The sequence below is a fragment of the Bos mutus genome, chromosome 4, assembly GCF_027580195.1.
Source record: "Bos mutus isolate GX-2022 chromosome 4, NWIPB_WYAK_1.1, whole genome shotgun sequence".
Taxonomy (NCBI): Eukaryota; Metazoa; Chordata; class Mammalia; order Artiodactyla; family Bovidae; genus Bos; species Bos mutus.
In genome coordinates this window covers 63241712-63267737 of record NC_091620.1, presented here as the reverse complement: position 1 = coordinate 63267737, position 26026 = coordinate 63241712, and the positions used below count along the sequence as shown (strand labels likewise).

At 42.6% G+C, this 26026-nt stretch overlaps 1 long non-coding RNA gene across 2 annotated transcripts in view; it reads right to left on the bottom strand.

Annotated features, from left to right (window-relative positions):
• LOC138987539 (uncharacterized) overlaps positions 1 to 23422 on the bottom strand; it is a 169086-nt gene extending 145664 nt beyond the window's left edge. The window contains exon 1 of one of the 2 annotated variants that reach the window (XR_011463896.1): positions 22126 to 23422. This is a non-coding gene — a long non-coding RNA (uncharacterized lncRNA). The remainder of the gene's footprint in view (positions 1 to 22125) is intronic. The other variant, XR_011463895.1, reaches the window with a different exon arrangement.
• Between the last annotated feature and the right edge of the window lie 2604 nt (positions 23423 to 26026).

Sequence of the window (26026 nt, the reverse complement as noted above, 5' to 3'; positions counted from 1 at the left end):
AAGCTTTTTGTTTAACTCAACAGAATTCCACAGAATTGTGTTTTTCCAACTCCAGCCCATGGGATACTGAGAAAAGGGTTTTATGAACAAATCAGCGTGTGATGTGCTGCATACATAGTTCCCCTAGGAGCTTCAGAGTAGCAGAGTAACATGTGTAGATGAAAGATTCAGAAATGCCCTACAATGCAAAACTTGGTTTAATTTTATTGAACAGAGAGTTTCCTAAGTCAGAGGTCCTTGAAGTGTTGCCCCAGCCCAGCAGCAGAAGCATCACCTGAGAACCTGCTAGAAGCATCAATTCTTGTCCCACCTGAGACCCACAGAATCTCAGGCTTTGGGGTACAACCCTGCAGTCTGTGTTATCACAAGTCCACCAAAGTGGCTCTTATATATGGCCTGAGTCCTAAATATCAACCCTTTTTCTAGTTTTGGTAAATAATAGCGTTTTCCAAAGTGATTTACTAGGAAAATACTGTTATTGCCAACTCTAGCTTTTAGATTCTTAGTTTAACGAAGCTTCAAGTAAGGAATCACTGCTGAGGATTAAATCTAGTATTTTACTATTTGTTTGTTGCTAAATCAACATGCTACGGAACACTTTTATCAATAAAGGTTTTACTTGCCAAGAAGTAGCAATTGTTATGAAAATACTTTTTCCATATTAAAAAAAGTAAAACCTCTTGCCTTCCTAAACAGGTCAAATTATCTAGATGCGCATTATCCGACAAGGTTGCCATTAGCCACCTGTGTCTATTTACGTTTAAAGAAATTGATTAACATAAAAATTCAGTTCCTATGTCACATTAGCCACCTTTCAAGTGCTATCCATGTGTGGCTGGTGGACAACGCAGATACAGAACATTTGTTGAACAGCAGTGACTTAGACAAGAAATAATTCCTTTTTTTTTTTCTTTTGCTACCAATGAATGACTCACAGTTAACAATTCAGAGAGAAGAGCAGCTGTGATGCATGAACATGATCCTCACTCCTCCAGACATCAGTCTTGATGGCAAGCAGACAGTGATGAACACAGGTGAGAAAAGCCAGGATCTAGAACTTTCAGCTCAAATGTCTTCCTCATTTTCCCCACAGAGTCTTGGGAGTTTCCCACTCGAAGTCTATGAAAATTCTCCTTCTGCTGCCCAGGAAACCTCCTTACTCACGACCCAGTTCACCCACCACTCCTCCACCACTGGTGTAAATTCTGGCTGTCAATGCCATTCTTTCTACATGAGACATTCTGGCCCCTCAGCATCTTCCAAACCCCTTTCTGTGGTGGTCATACCCAGGAAATGAACCCAGGCTTTCTCAAATTAGATGTCTTCCCCTTGCCAGCCTCACTCCACCCATCAAGTGCATCCATGGAGATTTCAACTTGGAAGAAAGCAACACAATTGGAAGTCAACACCTGGGTTCTCCATGACTACCTGCTGGTGAGGATCGGGGAGGGGGGCAGGAGAGGCCATCAACTTAGAGAGGCAGCAGTGGGGATGAGCTAGAGGCAGTGTGCATGCTCAGTGTCAGGACCAGCATGGCAAGAAGACGTATCCCAGAACAATGAACTGACATAGCTTACATCTTGTGCCTGGCTTAAAAAATCCCAGTCCCAGTCTCTGGCTTCTTGGAAATCCTGTGAGCTACCTTGTATCTTTTAATAAATTCCTTTTCAGTTCAAATTAGTAAGAGTGGGTTTCACTACCTGTAAATAGCATCCAAAGCAGAAATCCCTACCAAGTGGAAAAGAATTATCTCCATAGCATTTACCCACACACATTGATTACGTGACTTGTGTTAGACTCTGCCAGGGACTGGGGATGTATTTATAGAACTTGTTCTCAAGGTCCTTAAAATTCAGAAAAAGACAAATCAGCACACCAAGAACTTTAAAACATTGTAGGTGGCCATGAAATACAAATGTAGCCACAGGGAGGCCCAAAGGATAGGGAGGAGGAGGGCGAGTTCAGAAAATCTCCAAGGGGATGTCCCTTGAGCTGAGTCGTAAAATATAAACAGATGGTTGACGTGATGGTTGACGTGCCAATGAGCAATAGGACAAAGGAAAAAACATTAGTGAAAACAAGGAGGTAGCCGTGGTCTTCCATGTTCTGGGGGAAGAATCAAGACATGGAGTTGGTGGGAGAGGAAGAAGGCAGCAAGAGAAAAGGGTCAAGAGATCAAATCAACACATCGTACATCTTAAACTTTCACATTGTTATGTGTCAGTCATATCTCTATAAAGCCAGGTAATATTTTTTAAAGGCTGGGGAAACAGTAATAATAACAGCTAAGATCACCTGGGTGCTTATTGTGTATACTAAATAGTTTACATTGCTTTTCATTCACTCCTCACACAGCCTCAGGTGGTAGATGACTCCATTACCATTATTTTACGGACAAAAAAAATTGAGGCAAAGGATAAGCGACGTGCCCAAAGTCACTCACACCTAGGCAGCAGCAAAGGAGGCTTTCACCTTCCAATCCAGCTCAAGTCCGCACTCTTAAGCACCACTGCTACCGTCAGGCGAGTGCCAGTTCAGAGAGGATTTTACATCCCACTCTAAGGTGTTTGAACTGGGTTTTCCAGCAGCACTGAAAGATTTTAGGCAGATGAGTAATATTATCAGACTTCCATTTTAGGATAAACATAAAGTGTTTCTGGAGTGGAGAGTGAACCAATGTGAGTAATGAAGGGAGACGACTTGACTCCAGTCCCCACCATACTCACAGACATACAGACACACACACACACACACCCCTCCTCCTGGGGCCTACACACAAAACCAGGGTAACAAAAAGGAGAAATTCAGGGGACATGATTCAAAACCAAGCAGAAACAGCAGTTTTTAGCAGAACAGCTCGAAACAGACCTATGTTGGAACCATAGCTCTCAATGGAGGCGCTCTGGGACCCCAGACAAATTACTTCACCTCTCTGAGCTTTAGTTTTTCTATAGAAGTGGAGAATGGAATGTAAATCCCTTCTTCCAAACTCAGAGTGGAGTCAGATGTGTTTCCAGAAGTTAGATTTTCTGGATTACAGGACAGTAACACATTGCCTTTATCATATTTTATCCAACACAAACAGCAAGGTCTGATGCAGCCCCCTGTAATCAAATCCATTAATATTTCTGCAGCAAAACATATGAATATTCACACTGATTGGGATAAGTCAAAACTATAAATAGCTTCACATAAATTCAAGTCAGGTTTTCCTATCAAAAGATTTCAGGTCAGTTTCACATTCAAATGTGTTACTAAAAAAACTTTCAAAGATTTTGGGGTTTCAGAATTACAAAGATTATGCTCCCCTTATAATATGCTCCTCTTATTTGCTTCAGAGCTGTTTTAAGACTTAAATGGGGAAATGCATACAAAGCCCTTGGAATCTGATATTCTCCTGCCTGACAACAAGCGTGACCCAGTATCCCAGTTACAGAGCCCTAGCTTCAACTCTGCTGTCTTCAAGAGCTCCCAAAGCTGGGTACATCTTCAATCACAGCTTTAATCATGAATTCTAACCTTTACAGTCTCTGAGCCCTACCACCAGTCATATTTCTCACTTCACGTTTTTCTTGGGAGCCCTAGCAAGTCTGTGCAAGCAATCTCCAAGTTCCTAAGGTGGGTCTTAGTGACCAGCCCACCCTCATCACCCCCACACATAGACCTGTCTTTGGGGCCATTCTGGGAGGTGTGAAGCTAGGGTGAATCACACCACGGGGGACCTTCCCCTGCATGCACAATATTTTTGAAGGCAAAATATTGTTAAACTCAGCAAAAATGACCATGAAGTATAAAAGATGGGGGAAATTATCAAAAAACCACATAAATCCTCAGCAAGACGATGATTGCAAGGAAACACTTACTTACGGACTGTATACCATGGCCCAAGCATGCCGCCGCTGGTCCCCTTGATGTACCCTAAGACAGCACAGTGTCTGCCTCCTCTCTTGTCCAGCCTCCATTCTGCTCCCTTGCCTCAATCAGAGTTTGGCTAAATCATCATCACCAGCTTCCAGTTTTTAAAATCTACTTAGGACTCTCATATACATCAACTGGTTTCTCCCTCACAGTCACATGGGGTTGCTATTATTAAATCTATTTCACAGGTGAGGAAACTGACACTGTGGGAAGGCTGGTGGTTGGAAACTATGTCTTATCCTTCTTCTCTATGGTCGTGATCTCAGTCAATCAGCCTTCTCACAGCAGATAATTTCCATAAAATTCTGGTTGTTTTGGTGGGCAGAAGCCATAGAAGGAAAAAAAAAGGTCAAGTGATGCAAACGAAGACCTACAACACCCACAGACCAAGCCACTTTGCATGTTTGCCCAGGGATCAAGGGGCCTTCCTAGACTGGAGATCAGCCCTGACCAGAAGAATGTCAGCAGAGAACAGGAGAGATGCTGTTTTGTCATTTACATGATTATTACAAAGAACAGTGGTTCCTAAACTTTGACTGAGAATCAGCCTCACCCTGCGAGATATTTTTTTTTAAGCCCTTGAACTGTATACACTTTATTCATTTATTTTTGGCCATGCCATGCGGCAGGTGGGATCTTAGCCCCCTGACTAGGTATTGAACTCGGGCTCTTTGTGGTAGAAGCTCAGACTCTTAACCACTGGACTGCCAAGCAAGTCCCACTCTGAGAGACTTTTTTAAATCCAGATTTCCAGGCCCTGTCCACAGAGACTGTGAGACAATGAACATGAGTCAAAGGCTGGGAAACTGCCCTTTATTATGCTCCCCAGATGATTCTCATGCAGAGCCAGTCTTGGGAACCAATGACCTAGAAAATCAGAAAACACAAATGACAGGAAAAAAATCACTTTGCACATACCAAATTCTAATTTCTGGCAACTATGAACTCTGTGGCTACACTGGGAACAGAAAGAAAATGACCTTGGAATATTAATACATGCAGTTGTAATAACTCTTCACACTGGAGAATAACCTTTGGAGAAATGATACAGAGCCTTCGTGAGGGAAGCACAAATTTATAAGATGCAAAGCCTAAAATTGGGCAGAACGACATGTGAATAGCGGGCATCTAGAAGATGCTCTCCAGCAGCCTTGTGTGAAGACTTGCTGCCTGTTCCTCACCCCCTGTCTCTTCTCCAGCTCCCCACAGCCCTCCTGCTTCACTCCCCAGGTGGAAGCTGCCTTAGATTGCAGGGAAGATGCTTCAGAAATCACATGAAAACCAAAAAATTACTTCTCTGGTTAACATCCGTGTGGCAATATGTTTACTGCCTCTGTTCAGCCCTGAGCAATTGCCAGTGAAGCCAGAAAAGAGGGCAAGAGCTCTATTCGTCTAATTACTTCAGCAGAAGAAAAATGTGTTAATTAACTGACCTTAATAATTCATACATATCCAAACCAAGGGATCACTACATTGCATGCAAGGGCCGGCGTCTGAAGAAAGGATCATCAACAGGGTCTCAGAGACAGCCTCATTTTGGAGAGGTGATCTATTTTTTTTTCTCAAGAACAAATTTACCACCTTCAGAATGATTGAAGAACCTCTCTGCAAATTATGAGTTTGCTATAATACCTTGATTCCTCCAACTTCCACAGCTCCTCCTGGGGATGTGAAATATTTTTAGAATCACATCAGCCTAACACATTAATTGGATTTCATTATGCTGACTGCTGATTGGAACATTCTACAGGAAAGGGGAATGTGACTGTATGTGTCCTCTGCAGACTTCCAAATCGAAAAGATGAGGGAAAACAATGAGGCTGGCTTTTCTGGGGAGTTAATAGAGTCATTCAAATCACAGTTTTCTATCCAATATGCTGCTGCATAGAAACCAGCCAGGAAATTAGATCAACAGGCCTCCACTCTTAAAGTCAGTCAAAGACAGAGAAAGAATGCTGATTATTTCATTCTCAAAGACTGTGGGACCCCCCCAAGCAGGTATGCTGTTTACATGTCCCTCCATGGAGTTGTAGCAGGTAGGGGGGAGACCAATTTTTAAGGCCACAGGCAGAAAGGGGGAGATGGATCACAGGGCACCTGCAGCTGGGATGAAGTCATTTTCCAAAAGCACCTATTAAACAATTACATGGACATTGCAGACACACAAGCATACATTTGGAGGCTTGGAGTCTATTTTGCAGACAATGGACAGAAACAGAGAACAAAGATGAGCAGGAGGTTTGCCAGCAGGTCAGCAAGACACAGTGGTGATGACAAAGATGCAGCTGGCAGGGGAAGAACAAATGTGCCCCTGGCAACGACTCCAGCCTATCCAGCCAAGCCCATGGCTACAGCGTACGTGCCACAGCTGAGCCCCAACGCCAGCAGCAGAGCCAGAGGGACGCCCCTTCGGCACAGGCGACCTTGCCAGAGGCCCAGGCAGAAGCAGGAATAGGCCGAGAGGACTGCCTGGAGGCAGGACCCCTGTCTGTGGCTCCCTGGGTGTTGCTAAGGGTTGAATTGTGTCCCCTTCCTCCCCCAAATCCATATGTTGACATCCTAACCCCCCAGTGCCTCAGGATATGATCTGATTTGGAACTAGGATTGTTACAAGTGCAACTAGTCCAGATGAAGTCATCCTGGTGGAGGGTGGGTCCCTGATCCCGTAGGACTGATGTCCTCATAAAAGTACACCGTGTGAAGAAACAGGCTCTGGAAGGATGCCTTGTGAAGATGTGAGTTACACTACTAGAAACGAGGAGAGAGGCCCGAACTGATCCTTCCTGAGCACCTTCAGAGAGAGCGCAGGCCTGCTGACAACTTCACCCCGGAGTTCTGTTCTCTGAACTGTGAAACAGTAAGCTTCTGCTCTTCTAAGTCACCCAGGATGTGTGCTTTATGATGGCAGCCTGAGGAAACATACACTGGGCCAAGGAGGCAAGTGGGAGTGGGTGAAAGGGTTCCATCCCCTGGCCCTGGAATCCTGCCACTGTGCTCCAAAACCCAGTCCTGTGATTTCACACAATTGGCCAGCTCCTTAAGCCTGTTCCTCCAACTATAAACTGTTTAAGGGTTCCCTGGTGGCTCAGTGGTAAAGAATCTGCCTACCAATGCAGGAGACACAGGTTCGATCCCCGGTTCAGGAAGATCCCACGTGCCATGGAGCACCTAAGCCTGTGCACTAACTACTGAGCCTGTGCTCTGGAGCCCACATGCTGCAACTACGGGGGCCCGCATGCCCTAGAGCCCACGTTCTGCAACAAGAGAAGCCGCAACAGTGAGAAGCCTATGCATAACACCTAGAGAGTCGCCCCCACTCAAGAGAAAAGCTCAAGCAGCAATGACGATCCAGCACAGTCCAAAATAAACAAATAAATAAAATTATTTTTTAAACTTTGCTTAGATAGCGCCTGTCCATAGGTTTGTTATGAGGATTAAATGAGATAATCCTAGTCACATGGTTAGCTTCATGCCTGGCCCATAGTAAACATAGAATAAATGTCAGTTAGCTTCTGTTAAGGGGCTACAGAATCAGATTATCAAAGTACAGGTGACAAGGGACATCCATCTCTAATCTTTGCATCCTAGATTTTACTTTGTACACCCCATAAACTAATGCATATTTTCTACCATGACAGCTAAAATTATTTATCTGAATGGCTGATTCACAACTTTCACAATTCTCTTCAAATCCCTTTTTCTATATGGCTGTTTTATTAAATCACTCTTGACTTGCAAATCCTCCATTGAACCTTCTTTCCTTTACGCATCTCCACCCACGGCTTTTCCTTCTGGGAAGATGTCTTTTCCTCCTTGCCCTGTCTGTTGACTTCGTGCACCTACGACTATAAATTTTCCCTGCCTCCCATTGCAGGCCCTCCCCTCCTTTCTGTGAGCCTGCTCTCATCCTACCTTCTCCCCAAAAACCCATCCACATTCGATCATCATGAATGGAAACAGGAGGCTGGTTACCACTCAAACCTAAACCACATCAACTACCTTCTGACTCCATCTCACCCACAACTGATAAAAATAAGCCTTTAAAAACGGAATGGGTCAGATTAATCCAGTGTCTCCTCATTGCCCCAAGGAGGAACTCCTTCTCCATGCCCTGGATAGAAGCAGCATGTACAAGACGAGGGAGGTCTATGTGGGTGACAGTTCACAGGAGAAAGTTGCTGGGCTCCGCTACTGCCCTGCCCTACACCAGTGTTTCTAGACACTCGCAGGGAAAGGCAGAACAGAGGACCCAATAATTCATCTGCCAACCCACAGAAGGAAGCCAAGTCACCCTCCCTTCACCATTTCATCACCAGTTCAGCCTTTGGGGGTCTCCCCCAACCCATTTCAGAAGCAGCTTCCAAGATACGGGTTGGATCAAGCACCTCAGTGCACAGAATTATAGTGAGGGAAGCTCTTCCACTCTACCCAGCATCTTGCTATCAATCAACAGCAGTAGATGGTTCCCATTTTTGCCTGCCAGCAACTCTCTATTTGGAGGAAGCAGTCCCTTTCTGTTCTGTATGAATCTCATGACAATCAGGCAGTGAAGCCACTCCACTGACTCTTCAGTGAAAGATCTAGCCCCAGGTGATGCCACTCACTAAGAACACAGCTGTCTTTCTCTCAAATAAACAAGGCTCAAGGACAGCATCCTATGGGGCTTCTTGTTGCACAAGTGGAGGCAAATAGATGCATGAAGGGAAGGTTGTCAACCCATATGCCAGATAAGGCTGCACCTCTCTTCTAGGCTTTGTGATACAGATACAGTTACCAATCTGGTCTCTGCCTCACTGAGACCTATTGATTAGATTTGCATACAGGTAATTCTGGGAGAAGAGTTGAGGGGACATGGGAAGGTGGTACCCTTGGCAGAGAACTGTGAGGATATTAATAGTGGCTGGTCAGCTGGATAGTGTGTCAGAAAGACTGGCCTCTGGAAGGGACCCCAATAGGTCTCTTCCTCCCAACTTTAGACTCTGTTAAGAGTGTGGGAAATTCTGAGAATTCTGAGAATCAGCACATACCGGGGGCTCATCTCCTTTCCACAATCGGAGAGACACATAGACAGCCCAGCCCTGCAAGGATGGAAGACAGTCAACAGCAGGGAGCTTTGCGATCTTTCAGGAGAATGAGGGACTCGATGCTTTGTTCCCTCCATCTCCCTACCCCCTTACCCAACACCCACCTCCCCACCCCCACAAGGGAAGGAGAGGAGAAGTCCCTGGGCTCCTGCAGCAGCCCAGCCTGTTACCTCTCTGAGAACTTGTATGTGTTTTCCAAGCTCCAGGAACATCTGCACAGAGCTTTGCAGAGCCCCACTAAAATTCCTGGCTTTGGCTCTTCCTTAATTTACAGCTTTGCTGCCATCATCAGGAAGGCTCCAGGCAAAAGCAATGGCAATTCAAAGACTCTGTAGTCGAGAGGGCCCAGGGGTCTTGGGAATTTTTCTCTTGGTTGAAAGCAGAAGCATACCCAGGGAAAGCTTTTTGGCTCTGTTCATCCCCAAAACATCTTTACAAAGAAAAATCAAAGGCAAATTTGGACTCGAATAAAGTAAGGGTTGTTGTGAACAGGAAGTGTTATGGGTCTGCTAGGAAAATGAACATTTATTTGGAAGTTATCGAGAGAAGCCAGTTTGAGATCTGTATACCCTGTGTTCTGCATAAAGATTAGGTTTGTTACTGGAGACATTTATGAAGAGCAATTGCCCCCAAAGTGCCTGGTAGGAGGACTATTCAGAGGTCATTTTCCTAATCTGAGACTTGCTGGGCAGGGTAAGATGTGGATACAGGTGCCCCAGAAACTCCATCACTGTCTGTCTTTGGGGCCTTGAAACCATCTGCACTTCCCACCTTAGCCACTGACCACCTCCCTTGCTGCCGGGACAGAGTTGCCAGCTCCACCACCACGGCCATTCTGAAGTCAATTAATGTTCTTGGATGTGGGACTGTGCCAGACACAAAAGCGCAATTCAGGAACATGCTCCTCTGTTCCTGTTCTCATCTCCCAACCTTATCCACTTCCTAGTTCTGTTTCTTACAAGAGCACCTCTGTTTTCTCAATCACCAGACATACTTTCCCTCCATGAACGCTATGCATAAATCCAATGCATAGTGAAGAATTAACCTCACCCAAAATAGAGGTCTGGCCTTTGTCATTGGCTCCTGGGAGCTGATCTCTAGGCCCTTGAAATGTCCTTCCTGATTTGTTGATCTGGGGCCCTCAGATAATATAATGTGCCATATGAAGGTGTTCCAGTTGATATCCTCTGCTCAGGTGCCAACATGTGAGTGAAAACACCAATGATTCCAGCCCTCAGCCATCAAGTTACCCCCAGCCATTTGAGTCTTCTTGGCTGAGATCTCAGATATTGTAAAACAGAGAATTGATTCCACTGTGCTCTTCCCAAATTCCTGAACACCGAATTCTATGAGTGTAACAAAATGGTGGCATTGTGCCTCTAAGTTTTCATCCAGTTTGTTACCCAGCAAGTAGCTGATACACTTTCCTGGCCATCCAAGTACGGATTAGACTCCCATTCTCTGGACTCCTGTGACATCTTGCACCTTTCCCATTCTAACTTTTTGTACTCTGTTATCATTGTCAACTCACTCCTCTGTACCCCATGCTAGATATTATCTGTGAAGTCAGAGACTACCTTAGGTATCTATATCTCCTCAGCACTCTATGCAGTGTCTAACAAAAAAAAAAAAAAGGCAATCGATAATAATTTTTCGACAAATAACCCATGAAAGAGTGCCACAAGAGCACAAGAAGACCTTCCGAAAACAGCATACAACAGGACAAAAACTCCAGAACACGCCCTCAGTGAGTCAGATGTATCATTTTACTGTATGAAGCGAAGTACCTCAAATCAATGAGAGGGTTAACAAGAGACCAAGCCCAATTTCACTACAAAAATAACTTTCAATTTGTGAATTTTTCATGAAAGGAAAGCAAGTTCTGCCCTGGAAGAAAGATCCAGATAGCAGAAAGGCCAAAAGTTCAGGAGTATGTTCTGGATGGTAAATTACACTATGAGTTTAGACCACAAAAGGATTCAAAGAAACAATATCTAGCCAAACTTTATCTAAGGCCTAAAATTAATTATTAATCATAGAGCCTGACCAAAACTACTGAGGTGAGAACTGAATCCTGTTTTCAAGAGAGTCTTCTATGCTTCTCAAAAGATCCAAGGAGAAGGGCCAGGGTGTCACACAGGGCAATGATGATAGGATCAGGAAGATTCACTTACTGGATATGGAAAATTAAAGATTAATTATTAATTATGGAAATATAAACACTTTAACTCCTTGGCCAAGTAAAAACTTTAAAAATATGGAATATTATCTAACCTTATTTAATCTAATCTATGCAGTCCATGGAGAAGGCAATGGCACCCCACTCCAGTACTCTTGCCTGGAAAATCCCATGAACGGAGGAGCCTGGTAGGCTACAGTCCATGAGGTCACTAAGAGTTGGACATGACTGAGCAACTTCACTTTCACTTTTCACTTGCATGCATTGGAGAAGGACATGACAACCCACTCCAGTGTTCTTGCCTGGAAAATCCCAGGGACAGGGGAGTCTGGTGGGCTGCCATCTATGGGGTCGCACAGAGTTGGACATGACTGAAGCAACTTAGCAGCAGCAGCAGCATGCAGTCCATGAAATTCTCCAGGCCAAAATATTGGAGTGGGTAGCCCTTCCCTTCTTCAGAGGATCTTCCCAACCCAAGGATCGAACCCAGGTCTCCCACATTGCAGGCAGATTCTTTACCACCTGAGCCACTAGGGAAAGCCTCATTTACTGGATATAGAAAATTAAGAGAGTTTTCTTAAGGAGACAGATGGTGATTGCAGCCATGAAATTAAAAGACGCTTACTCCTTGGAAGGAAAGTTATGACCAACCTAGATAGCATATTGAAAAGCAGAGACATTACTTTGCCAACAAAGGTCCATCTAGTCAAGGCTATGGTTTTTCCTGTGGTCACGTATGGATGTGAGAGTTGGACTGTGAAGAAAGCTGAGCGCTGAAGAATTGATGCTTTTGAACTGTGGTGTTGGAGAAGACTCTTGAGAGTCCCTTGGACTGCAAGAAGATACAACCAGTCCATCCTAAAGGAGATCTTTCCTGGGTGTTCTTTGGAAGGAATGATGGTAAAGCTGAAACTCCAGTACTTTGGCCACCTCATGCGAAGAGTTGACTCATTGGAAAAGACTCTGATGCTGGGAGGGATTGGGGGCAGGAGGAGAAGGGGACGACAGAGGATGAGATGGCTGGATAGCATCACTGAGTCGATGGACGTGAGTCTGAGTGAACTCTGGGAGTTGGTGATGGACAGGGAGGCCTGGCATGCTGCGATTCACGGGGTTGCAAAGAGTTGGACATGACTGAGCGACTGAACTGAACTGAAGGAGACAAGATTTTATTCAGAGAAACCGGATTATATTTATATAATATAGTTATATATATAACCCTTTATATATTACATATATTTTTATGTATATATAGTATGAAATATATATATAGTTTTATATATATAATGCTTCATATATTACATATATTTATATGTGCTCAGTAGTTTCAGTCATGTCCAACTCTGTGATCTTATGGCAAGGATCCTCTGTCCATGGGATTTTCCAGGCAAGAGTACTAGAGTGGGTTGCCATGCCCTCCAGGGGATCTTCCCAACCAAGGGATCAAACCCTCATCTCCTTCGTCTAATGCACTGAAGGCAGATTCTTTACCCACTGAGCCGTTGAGGAAGCCCAGTATATTTATATATGTATATAAATGCATACATAATCTTATATATATAACTGAATCACTTTGCTGTATACCAGAGGCCAGCACAACATTATGAATCAACTATACTTCAATTTAAAAAAAAAAAAAAGGAAAACAATTCAATGGGTATTAAAGAGTATAAACTACAAACTAAGACACCCTAAGAGTGAAATTTAAAGTCCCAGTTTTATTCTGAAATTTTAGAATCATTTAATTGTGTTATTTTTGCTTAATTCAAGAATAGCATTAGGAGTAATTTTCTCTGTTTGTGCCAAGAAAAAAAAAATCTATTCAATATGTGTGTAGTGTCATTATTACTGTCACTTTCTATCTTGACTCAACTCTTCTTAATTTCAAGTTACTTTCCCTCCTCTCCACATTGAGACTTAGGACCATGGCAAAATCCTACCACCTAGTGGAAAAATTCTCCATCCTTCACTCTAGATCCTTTTTAGAATTCAGAATGCATGAGCTGTTTGCCTTTGGTTACATATGTAGGTTTTAAGGGAATGAGCTGCTAAAACACCACCTTTAAGCACTGAAAGACTGTGTAAATTTTGGCCTCAGATTTCAGCCGTGTTACCACCTCTTAGATGGGAAGCAGTCACTGGGAAATGCGGAGATCTCCATCCACTGTGAGGGCTTTTTTCCATTTTTGTGTTTAGCATTGATGACATCACGATATAGGCACAAGCAGGTGACAGGAGGCACAAGTTTAATCTCCTGCACATGTTGAACAAGATAAACTCTCATCCACATCTGTCTCTGGGAGTCAATCAAACTCAGAAAAAATGTAACCTTCACCTTGAAGTCTGCGAAGCAGGATCCCCTTCTTTCAATAGATTTTGAGGTTGCCCGTTTACAATGAACACACAGCAGTTCTGCTTATTCATAGGTATGAATTTCCTGATGCTTCATTTAGCTTGACTACTCTATCACAGGAAATCATGTTGAAGGCAGAAAATTTGCCACAGAAATTATAGACCGAAGATCTGGCTAAGGCAATGGAGCAGAGAGAGAGAGAAGAGGAAGGAAAAAAATGAAATTTTCCTGGGAGACCTCAGTCTATTCCAACACGAGATCAACATGAATTGACCTTGAAAGAAAAATAAGATCTTTACACTTTTCCACAATTGCTTTCATCTTCCAGATGTTATCTTAGTTTTAGTTCATGCCATCACTGGCCCCAGCCCAAGATGACTACAGACAGGGTAGAAGAAAAAAAACTTCTGTCAATAGGGACACAAGAATAATACTGCTGGTATTCCAACATCCTGCCTGGTATGTATTATGCTTTGTCTGCTTATCTGCTAGAATATTCTAGTGCTTGCATATCACCCAGCATTTGATTGGTTCACCTTGGGATTCCTGCACCATGAAATAGAGTGTCCTGTTTCCTCATTCATCTTGCAGTTTTATATTTCACACTCTAGAATCCATTCCCAGTTACTCAGTCTTGATCAGAAGCAGAAGTTCCATCTCTCATTTCTGAAGGCTTGTTGCCTATTTTTTCTCGGATTTCTTCACATTAACCAATGTCTTTCAAAGAAATTCCCTTTTGCCTAAGCAGAAGCATCTGACACATTGAACTAGTAAAATTCATGTGCTTTTTAAATGAATATTTTAAATAAAAATACACACAACTATATTTTTGTCTTCTGTACCTTTAAATCCCTTCATGGAAAAGCAAAATTCTTCTCCTTATCTTGCAGGGGAAATGCAAGGCAGACAGTTTGATGGGAGTACTCAACTTTAGCATCTTTTCATGTATACCTAACTTCCTAAAAAGGAGGCAAAAGAGAGCAAATTGCAGGGGACAGATTATATCTCTGATATAGGTAATAGCTTTGCAGGGGATGTCAGGAAGTCCAAAATAAAAATAAAATAGAATATATAAACCAGTAACTAAAGAGAATAACATAAGTAATACCATAGGCTATAGATCCATAATGTCTCATTTCTAATCTCTCAGATGAGCTTTGGAGAACCACTCTAAATGTTCAGTGGTGTCTCACTCTTTGCAGCCCAATGGACTGTGGCCCACCAGGCTCCTCTGTCCATAGAATTTTACAGGCAAGAATACTGGAGCAAATGCAAGGCACCCTATGCATTTGCACAGAACCCTGGGCTTGGTTTAATGCCCTACTGTTGCCTTCTTGAAATTCTTAGTAATTTACAGACAAGGGGCCTGCCTTTCCATTTTGCACCAGACACCCACAAATTTGTTGATCCTGCAATAAATTCAGAGTGTAAAGAACTTCACCACTATTGGCAAAGTGTCTTTTTTCCCTCACGTCTGAAATAACAGACAAATCTGCAGAGAGACTGAAGTAATAACAAAGGCAATCCACTCACCTCCTTTCTCTGCAAGATTCCCTTCCTGTCTTCCCTGACAACTGAGCTTCCCATAGTTATCCTGCCTCAGGACAGCAGGCACATGTTTAAAGACAACATGACTTGACAGCCTCTGACTCAGCCTGGTCAGAGTGCACCAAGCAGTGGATTAGAGGCTGACGTTAACACTCCATGTTAATAAAGTCTTTCTTTGCTCAACTGACAACTCAAATCTTTCCATATTATACCACCTTTCTTCTTGCAGAATTCACAATCTGCCTTTGATGAGTAAAGAGCTACCACTATTAAACAGGAGAGTGGGCTTTCAAGGCCTAGCAGAACGATAGACTTATTATCCCAAAATATTATAAACAAGCAGAAAATTGTAGGAAAGACACATGTACATAAATACATCCCTAATAGCTGAGGTTTCTTTATTCATTTATTCAGAAAGTCTCCTTCTGTTGCCAGACACTGTCAGGCACTAAAGATTCATGGATGAATAAGAAAGACATTCACATTAAACCAGAAGTTGCTGGTGCCATGGTTCTTGTATCTGGAAGGATAAATCTGTAGGCAAATAAAAAAAATTAAAAAGAATAAAGCCAACACACAGAAGACAGAGGATCGAGAGAGGAGTAGGATGGCCCTGATGGTTTATGAATTCCTAGGTGCAATTGTTCCTGAGACCCAGGTTCTGTGAGTCAATAAATTTCCTTTTTGCCTTAACTGTTTTTTTATTTTTAAGACATGGTTTCTATTGCCATGGTGATTAGAATCCTGGTAAAACTGACTATGAACCAAGGGCTATGCTTCACAAGCATGTTATTTCTCTTCAAACATACCATTAGGTTGATGATTATCATTCTCACTTTTTTTTTTTTCATTCTCACTTTTATAAAGAGAACTAAGGTGGAGAGAGGTTAAGCTCCCTTCCCAAAGCCACACAGCTATCAGGAAGCAGACCTAAGATAATAATCTAGTGTGCCCAACTCCAAGTCTTTCTGGTGCCTGAAAATTTTAGGGTAAGTCTCCCTGAGGTAATAAATCCAAAAATGTTTTAGAGACTCTGTCTGAGAAGAGTCTGAATATCTGAAGAAGAGGTGTTGAGAGGGAAGGATTAGAAAATGTCCCCCCAAACAGAAGGGACACCATGAATGAAGACATTGCAGTGGAAATGACATGCTATGAGTAAGGACCCACTGCAGGATTTGGGAACTACTATAGATTTTTTACCAGGGAGAATATAGACTTACATTTTTAGAAAGATTATTCTAATGACTTTGCAGAATGAGAACTTGAAACAAACCAACCTTTAGTCTGAGAAACCAGTTAGGAAGGTGGTCATTCAGACAAACAGTAATGAGCCTAAGTAGGGCACAGCTGGGGGCGGGGGTAGGGGGAGGAAAGAATGGATGTGAGAAATGATTTATTAATAGAAGGTAAAATAAAAAACCTTGATGACTAAATTGTGTATGGTAAGTAAGGAAAAGGGAGCAGAGGTGGCCCTCAAGTTCTGGTTTGCAGATGGTGATGCTCCCAGCTAAGCCAGGGGATACAAGAAGAGTAAATTTCATGGGGAAAGACGATTAGTTTTATATGGGACATGTTATCTAAGTCTGGATACTGAACAGGTAATTAGCTCTATACCTGAAGCACAGTAGAAAGGTCTAGATTGAAGAAATAGATGAAGACGTTCATCTATAAATTAAAAAAAAGGCATTCGATAACATAAAATGAAGTAATCCAGAAGAGCAGGAACAGCAACAGTGAAGAGGCAGGTAGAGCAAGAGGGGCACTAGGAAGAAATAGAAGAGAAATCCTAGAAGTACAGAATGAACCCAGGACAGTGCTGACCCAGAGGTCAAGGGGGTGAGGAGTTTCGCGAAGTGAATGATGAACAATGTCAAACGCAACAAAAAGATTTGTGAAGAAGTCTGAGGACTTCCCTGGTGGTCCACTGGTTAAGAATCCACCTGCTGATGCAGGAGACATGGGTTTGATCAGTGGTCTGAGAAGATTCCACACGCTGCAGGGCAGCTAAGCCCAGTACTACAACTACTGAACCTGCGCACCCTGGAGCCTATGCTGCATGACAAGAGAACCCCCCACAATGAGAAGCCCATGAACCACAACTAGAGAGTAACTCCTGTTTGCTGCAACTAGAAAAAGTCCATGTGCAGCAACAAAGATCCAGTGCAGCCAAAAATAAATAAATTTATTGGGGAAAAAAGAACAAGTTTGAGAAATGGTCATGGGATCTAGCAATGAGGCCATCCGTTATAACCTTAACAAGGACAGTTTCAGTAGACAGGTGCAAGTGTCAGATTGCATCATGATTTGAGGAATGGATGGGAGGTTAAGAGACAGTGAGTGTAGGCTGTCATTTTGAGAAGTCTAGACAAGGAGAGTAAGAACAAAAGATAGTGGCCAGGAGGGGTAAAGGGAGAAAGATCTCTGTGAATGGGTCTCAAACAGGTATCTACAGGAAAAGAATGAGCTAGTGGAAGGGGACAGATTGACTAATCAGAGCATGGTCCCAGGTTAGGAAAAGAGATTGGGATCAAAGATAGAAGTTCAGTTCACCTTGAACTGAGCCTTGAGAAGAAGCCATAGTTGGGGTGAGGTCGTATGTAGGTCTATAGAGAGAAAAGGTGGCCATCTGGAGCAATCTTCCAAATGGCATCAACCTTCTCTCTGAAGGTAGAATGACCAACCATCCCAGCCTTCCAGGGAATGGAGACTTTCCCAGGAATGATGGCCAGCCTATTGTCTGCTCAGGAGGATGCCTTCCTTCCTCTGAATTTTTCCAGCTCTTAGTCTCTGGGCCACAAAATTGGAAACTTAACCATGCCTTCTCTCTTGTTTTGCCTCTGTGTGGTAATCTTGTCTCCCCTCTTAGGGATAATTTCCAGGAGGGCAGCATGTCTGCATGGTGAAAAGACACTGGAACTTAATAAATTCTTGTTGTTTCATAGAAGATACTTCCCAACAGAGGCCTGACAATCAGTTACCTTGTGTGGACCTTCCTAAAAGCGGGGTCAGAGAGGCTCCTTCCAGGGAATTTCTCCAAATCCAAAAGAACTACCAGCCCCTCACTAGAGTCAGCAGAAAATTTCTCCCTCACCTCAAACCCTACTCACCTTCTTTATGTGAATAAGAAAAGGAACGGCCACTCTCATTAACCACGTTCTTAACAAGCGCTAGGTGTCACTCTGTCCAATCTTCACGGCAACACTGTGAGGCGGGTATTTTTCTCATTTTATAGATGATGAGGCCAAGGCTCAGAAAAGGTAAGTAACTCAGCCAGTGTCACACAGCTCGTGAGCAACAGGTCCAGATTCAAAGGCAAGTCCTTCCATTCCAAAGCCTACCATCTTCCCACCATGAAGGTGTCCCCCTAGCTGGGTGGCTGTTTCTCCCAGGTGTGGCCCCCAGCTGTCCTATGTCTGATGCAATCACACACTGTATTTTAACTCTTGCCTTCTTTCTTCCTTCAAATTGTCCTTCCTCCGAAATAACCAACTGCCACCAGATGTCCCTCCTCTCCTATTAGTCCGCACCACTTGGCTCTGTTGCAAGTCGAGGCAATGCAGGCAGCCTGGAAACCCATCCTAGCTTAATCCAGTTACACAAATTCCCATTATTGAGCCATCAGTTATAGCCTGGGGATGCCCAGATGCGAACATCATGCAAAGGGTAAAGCACAAATACACAATGACAAGGCAAAATCTGAGAGGGTCACATGAAGTTCTAGGCTCAGAGGAGGTACAGCTTTCACTGAGGGCATGAGGAAACAATTATGAATGATTCCTTTGTGACTACCACAAGTATTCTGGAAAGAACCTGGGTTTTCTGTCATCTGTTCTAAATGAAGTTTAAAAATAGGTCCTGGAATGTACCTCAAAGGCTGGCTAATGTCTTTTCCATCATTATTTTTTGAGTCTGTAAGAAACTGTTTTCGAGTCCCTAAATGGATTTACAGTAATTCAGAAGTTGACCCCATCTCATCGATATTAAAGAAGTTTGCTAAGTTGGGTGGAATCAGTGAGGAGGATGTGGAATAGAATTCTAACTTAGCCTTTTGGTGGCAATATTTGAAACCACTTTGGGGCATGGAACATTAGACATTTTTAGCATTCAAGAAACCATAATTCAATTATTAACTTGTGTTTTGTTTGTTTGACCTGCCCTGTTCGTTCATCAGACAATAAGTGTTCTATAGCAGCAGTATTCCACATTCAGGAAGGATATTCCTCATGAAATAAGCTTGTTACAATCCATTTCTTTGAGGATTCATGCATGAAGAATGAATCATGTTTCACAACTCAAAAGAGGATGTGAGAGTCAGAGGAGGCCAAGAAACAAAGAGAAATTAGGATCATGACTTCTGTTTCCACAGTCCATTTATTCTTTATGTGTGGAGAAGACACAGGCAGCATTTGCCAGCTTCCATCCGGGAAAAGATGTCACAGCCTGACAGGTGGGATATGTACATCACTCCAAAGGGGACTTTTCTACCCTTATTAACATTTACATCCTACTCCTCACGAGGCAAGTGCATGCTCAGTCATATCCAACTCTTTGCGACCCCATGGACTGTAGTCCCTCAGCCCCCTCTATCCATGGAATTTTCCACGCAAGAATACTGGAGTAGGTTGCCATTTCCTACTCCAGGTAATCTTCTTGACCCAGGGATTGAATGTGCATCTTTGTGTCTCCTGTATTAGCAGGCAGATTCTTTACCACTGTGCCACTTGGGAAGCCCCACATTCCTGGCCTAAAAGCAATTGTCTACAGAAAAATCCCTACATACTTTATTGGCAAGACCAACCTTGAAGTAAAGAAGAGAAAGAACAAAATTTAAAATTTCTCTGTTTTTGATCAATAATGTCACCTTCCTCTACGTGCAGTTTAATTTCTCTTGGATGGTGAGAAATTCAGAGGTAACACCAGTTGTATCCAAATGAACTCAAAAAAACAGAAAATGCAACTAAATTGGATAGGTTTTTAATCCTTGCAGTTTAAAGAGTTGCACCTCACCACCTAATAGCTGATCGAGCCCCTGTCTGTTGCAACAATTTTGCTCCTTGGGTGCTGAAGACTGAACTAATCACTGGACTCACTTCACGGCCCATCACTCATTGGTTCCAGGTGACTACTGACTATTTGGTATTGATTGTTTTTAATCCCGCCAACTCCGAGTCACTTAAAGCTGTTATACCAAACAGGAGGGTGACCATTTCTAGATGTGATTCTCAGTACCCAGGAAATGTCAATATTCTGTCCAAGAACCCATAAAACGTCTTCAGATGAAAATACACAAGATAGGAAGGTCCCATTCCAAACAGCCACGAGGCATATTCTGATGTAACTGGGGTCAGGGCAGGGGGATTCTAAGGACCCTGAGCAGCATCACTTTTCCTAAAAACAAAACTGAAATCTGTGTCTTGAGATCAAGATTGATCACAATTTTTTCAACCTGTGAAAAAGACAAGCTGCGGGAAAGTTGACCAGCCTGGCCAGACCTGTGTGTCTCAAGTTCCAAGGAAGCCCCCAGGTCATGATACTTACTGCAAAGCTTCTACTGCAAAAATAATTATTATCTGCTCTCCTGGAACAGAAAGTGGAGCAGACCCCTTGTCTGGCTTCCTCCGACAGACTCCTCGCCCTTCAGCATTCCCAGGTTCTCATTCACATCTTCTGCTATTAGAATAGCCATCCATTGGCCCCCTAGACAAGTGAACAGCCCCTTAAAGTGGAGCCTCAGCCAAGCACGTTGAGAAAGGAGAGAGGAAGGGAGAGGAAAGAGAAAAGCTATGTGCAGAAAGAAATGGAGGGTTCTTCTAAAGACTTTTACGGGTCCTTGACAAGAGACTAATAGTGTTCCCTGGGGATTAAAACTAATAACCACAGATGATCAGACGTCCCCCTATTTATATACAATTTATTAGTGACTTATAAACAACAGAGCCTGAAAGACTTTATCAACTTCCTGGTTCTCACCAGCAGCAAAACACTCCCACTTTACAGACAAAATTCTCTAAAGTCAGGAACAGAGACAAGAGAGGTGAGGACCTCACTGTAACTCATGCATAGATACAGAATCCAAACACAAGCTTATACTGAATCCATCATTTGTCCAGCCACTCTACCAAACTGCTCATCAGACTCATCACAGCAGCTTTGTAAAACCATGAATCCCCAACCCCTGCCTGCTAAGTCAGAATCATGGAGAGTAGGATCCAAGAACCTGGGTCTAAGTCTCCCAGGTGATTGTTGGACAGCCACGGACCTGCTTTTTCCTGTCATGGTAACAGATCATGACTGGTTTCTTACACATTTTATTTGCACAACCAGATCAGAAACCCATTTGGAGGCAGGATGACGCCCTAGACCCTTAAATCCTCTGCAGTGTCAGCCCACACAGGTGGGCACCATGTATACGCCCAATGCTTGCTCATTAGAGGGAATTAAGTTTGTTCTGAGTTGCTTTTCACTGTTTTTTTTTTAATCCTTTCATCATCCTGCAAAGCAAAATTATATTTCAGTAAGGTTTCCCCTATAAAAAAAATTTACTGAGAAGTTTTTATCTTCACCAAATGAGAGTAAGTAGACATATGGATTCCAATAAGAATATTTTTAATTTCCTCTTTAAAAGAAAATATATTTCCTGACTCTGTTGAAAGATAGTTCATAGTCCTAGAATTCTTTCTCCTTTTCACAGCTTCTTCTGGGCAAATTCATTTACAGAGGGGATAGATTACCAATCTTTTCTGATGATCTGTTTCTTTTGCTCATCCTCTACTGAATTTAAATGGGGTCATTATTTTAAGCGGGAATAAAATTATTTTATACACCATAACTCAGAGATCTTGTTTCCATTAAAATTCTCATTCTAAGACATAAAAATGGGTTATAATACAATGGTTTGTGCAGTATAATTCCCCAAGACGCCTCAGTCCAAATGTCACACACACCAAAATTGTTCTTTTCCATCACAGACTGCTGTTAGAAAAAAAAAAAAGAAAAGCTATTATTTTGTGTTATTCTAACCCTCCTGGTTTTCTTGTTCTTACCCAAGAGCCTTGCTTTGGAGACTGGAGTTCACTGGTGGAGTTCTGGCCAGATGACCCTGGTCTTTCCAGGAGAGAGAAGGGCCTGTGTTCCCTAAATTGCGGCCGGCATCCACACTGTGAAGCTGGAACCTCCTCCTTCCAGGCTGTTCTACACCGCAATGGTCTCCAGGTGTCACAGCAAGGTGTGGTGTGTGGGGCTGGGCCCGGCTCACCCACAGGTGGTTGCCAATCAGAACCATCTGAGGAGCTACAGCAAGGCTCTCCCAGGGGCCTCACGATGGATGAGGCAGTGCATTGGCCCTGGGGTCAAAAGACATGGTAATCCTTCCATCACAGCAACACCAGGAAGGGCATGCAGACAGAGCCCACTGCCAAAAAAAAAAAAAAAAAAAAGTCTCTTTCTGAGCCTCTTGTGAACATACACAAAGTCCAAAAAAACATACAAAACTTTCCTTCTCTTTCCCTATCAGGACATGAGTCAGTTAAACAGTCCCTTCTATTTCTTTTTCTACTCCTTTGCCTTCCTTTCCTGTCCTGGCTCCCTCCTGCCGCTGCACCTCATGGGCAAGGCATTAATCCAGGACAGACAGACAACTCCTGGCTCCACTCAGGGAGGCAAATGCAGATCCTTTTGTTCTTCAGACTAGATCATTTAGGAAACAACCAATCCTCTGTCTTATATTGACCCCCTCTTATAAACTGAAGGCTTGGAAAAAGAAGGCTGAGTGCCAAAGAATTGAGGATTTGGAACTGTGGAGCTGCAGAAGACTTTAGAGTGTCCCTGTGACTGCAAGGAGATGAAACCAGTCAATCCTAAAGGAAACCAACCCTGAATATTCATTGGAAGGACTGATGCTGAAGCTCCAATACTATGACGACCTGATGCAAAGAGCCTACTCATCGGCAAAGACCCTGATGCTGGGAGAGATTGAGGGCAGGAGGAGAAGGGGATGAGATGGTTGGCTGGCATCACTGACTGAACAGACACGAATCTGAGTAAACTCCTGGACACAGTGAAGGATAGGGGAGGCTGGCATGCTGCAGTCCATTGGATCACAAAAAGTTGGACACGACTTAACACTGAACAAGAACTTGTAAATTAGCTTAAGTTGTTTTGCCAAAAAGCTCTTACTCCACTACCCCTGGTCAGATTAGATCAGGATGCGCAGCAGAAAAACATTTAGCCCTAAGGCCCCATCAGGAGATGTTAAATTTAGTTATTTCTCTTATACATCTACTACTTTTAACATTAACAATAATAATGACAATAAAAACTAGCATTTATTGAGTACTTTGTTTTTGACACTGTTGTAAGCCATTTATCATTTCAGACTCACAATAGTAACAGATTTTATTTATCCAACTTTATTGATAAAAGAGGAAAGAGGTTAGTTTCCCCAAAGCCACAGTAAATGGTAGCACCAGGACAAATCAGACAGTTGGCTTCCCCAGCCCGTGTCTCAACTACCAAATCTGACTGCCAAGAGACTACTTGTAACCAGAAGGTATGAAGGTTGTTTTGCAAGATGAACAAGTTCTCAAGACCTAATGTCCGTTATAGTGACAACAACTTAGCAGTACTGTGTTGTATACTTGAAATTTTCTAGGAGTATAGATCTTAGATCTTTCCATACACAGCACACATTCATACAAATAGCAACTATGTAGAGGTGATGAATATGTCAATTAGCTTAATTATGTGACCATTTAACAATGTATACATAGCTCAAAACATCACTATAGACCTTAGATATATACAAATTTATGTCAATTATACATCAAAGCTATTTTTTTAAAGGAAAAAATGTATGATTTTTTAAAATCTTCAGTTGGAGGATAATTGCTTTACAATGTTGTGTTGGTTTCTGCCATACATGAACATGAATTGGCCATAGGTATACATATGTTCCGGAGAAGGCAATGGCACCCCACTCCAGTACTCTTGCCTGGAAAATCCCATGGACAGAGGAGCCTGGTAGGCTGCAGTCCATGGGGTCGCTAAGAGTCGGACACAACTGAGTGACTTCACGTTCACTTTTCACTTTCACACATTGGAGAAGGAAATGGCAACCCACTGCAGTGTTCTTGCCTGGAGAATCCCAGGGATGGGGGAGCCGGTGGGCTACTGTCTATGGGGTCGAACAGAGTTGAACACAACTGACGTGATTTAGTAGTAGTATATGTATGTTCCCTCCCTCTTGACTCTCCCTCCCACCTCCCACCCCCCATCCCATCCTACCCCTCTAGGTTGTCACAGAGCACCGGGTTGAGCTCCCTGTGTCATACAGCAAATTCTCACTGGCTACCTATTTTACATATGGTAAGGTATATGTTTCGGTGCTACGCTCTCAATTTATCCCACCTGCTCCTTCCCCCACTGTGCCCACAAGTCTGTTCTCTATGTTTGTGTCTCTATTGGAAGTGTTAGTCACTCAGTCATATCTGACTCTGCAACCCCTTGGACTACAACCTGCAAGGCTCCTCTGTCCATGGAATTCTCTAGGAAAGAATACTGGAGTGGTTTGCCATCCCCTTCTCCAGGGGGTCTTCCCGACCCAGGGATTGAACCTCGATGTCCTGCATTGCAGGCAGATTCTTTACCATCTGAGCCACCAGGAAGCCCTTGTGTCTCTATTGCTGACCTACAAATAGGTTAATCATACTATTTTTTCTATATTCCATATATATGCATTATTATATGATATCTGTTTTTCTCCTTCTGACTTACTTCACTCTGTATAACAAGCTCTAGTTTTATCCACTTCACTGGAACTGATGAAAATTAATTCCTTTTTATGGCTAAGTAATATTCCATTATATATATGTGACCTCTTTATCTGTTCATCTGTCAATGGACATCTAGGTTGCTGCATGATTTTATTAAATAAAAATTTTCCAAATGTTAACATTTACAATAGTGCCTTTATACATACACACACACACACTTTTATTTTCTTTTTTTTTTTTCCACACTTTTATTTTCTGAACCATTTTGGAATTGAAGACATAATGTCACTTTATCCTAAAATGCATCCATGTGTGTTTTCTAAAAACAAAGACTCTCATATAACTATGATATGATTATTAAATCAAGGAATTAACACTGATATAATACCATTATCTAGCCTATAGACCCTATTCAGATTATTCCAGTTGCTCCAATAATAGCTTTAATAGCAAATTTAAATCCTTGTGTTGCAAAAAAGAAGACTACATGTAGCCAGCAGTATTTTAAAACATAAAACACCATCGATAGAAGCTGTGAGTCTGTGAATCCAAATACCTGGAGCGGGGTGCCTGGAGTGCCCCAGGCTGTGTGGATGACTATGGCTCCATAGACACCATACAGGCAGGACAGTGCAGATCCAACAGGGTGGATCCAAAAAGATGGATGAAATGATTCATCAGACACTATACTACTTCACATTATAAAAATCATAAATTTCTTACCATAAAGATCATTTATTACCGAGCACAAAATATCCACTGTGTAGGTAGAAAGGGAGGAAAAAAGCATTACAAGAACAAATGAGTTCAAAGAAAAATGGCTATTTTTACAGTTGTTGCATCAGCTCATCTGTCGTCCCTGACACAATGTTACAGCAAATCTTGACAAATAATTCTGCCACACCACATCAACAGGCCAGTAATAATTTTCCAATAAACACAAATTTCAGTTTTAAAATATCCTGCATGACATCCATTTTAAAAAAATAACTATGCAGTACAAATGTTTTTGAGTGGGAGACAGATTCAAGAGGGAGGGGACGTACATATACCTATGGCTAATTCATGTTGATGTATGGGAGAAACCAATACAATATTGTAAAGTAATTATCCTTCAAAAAAATAATTAATTAAATAAATACATTAAAAAGTTAACTTTAAAAAAAGTTGAGTG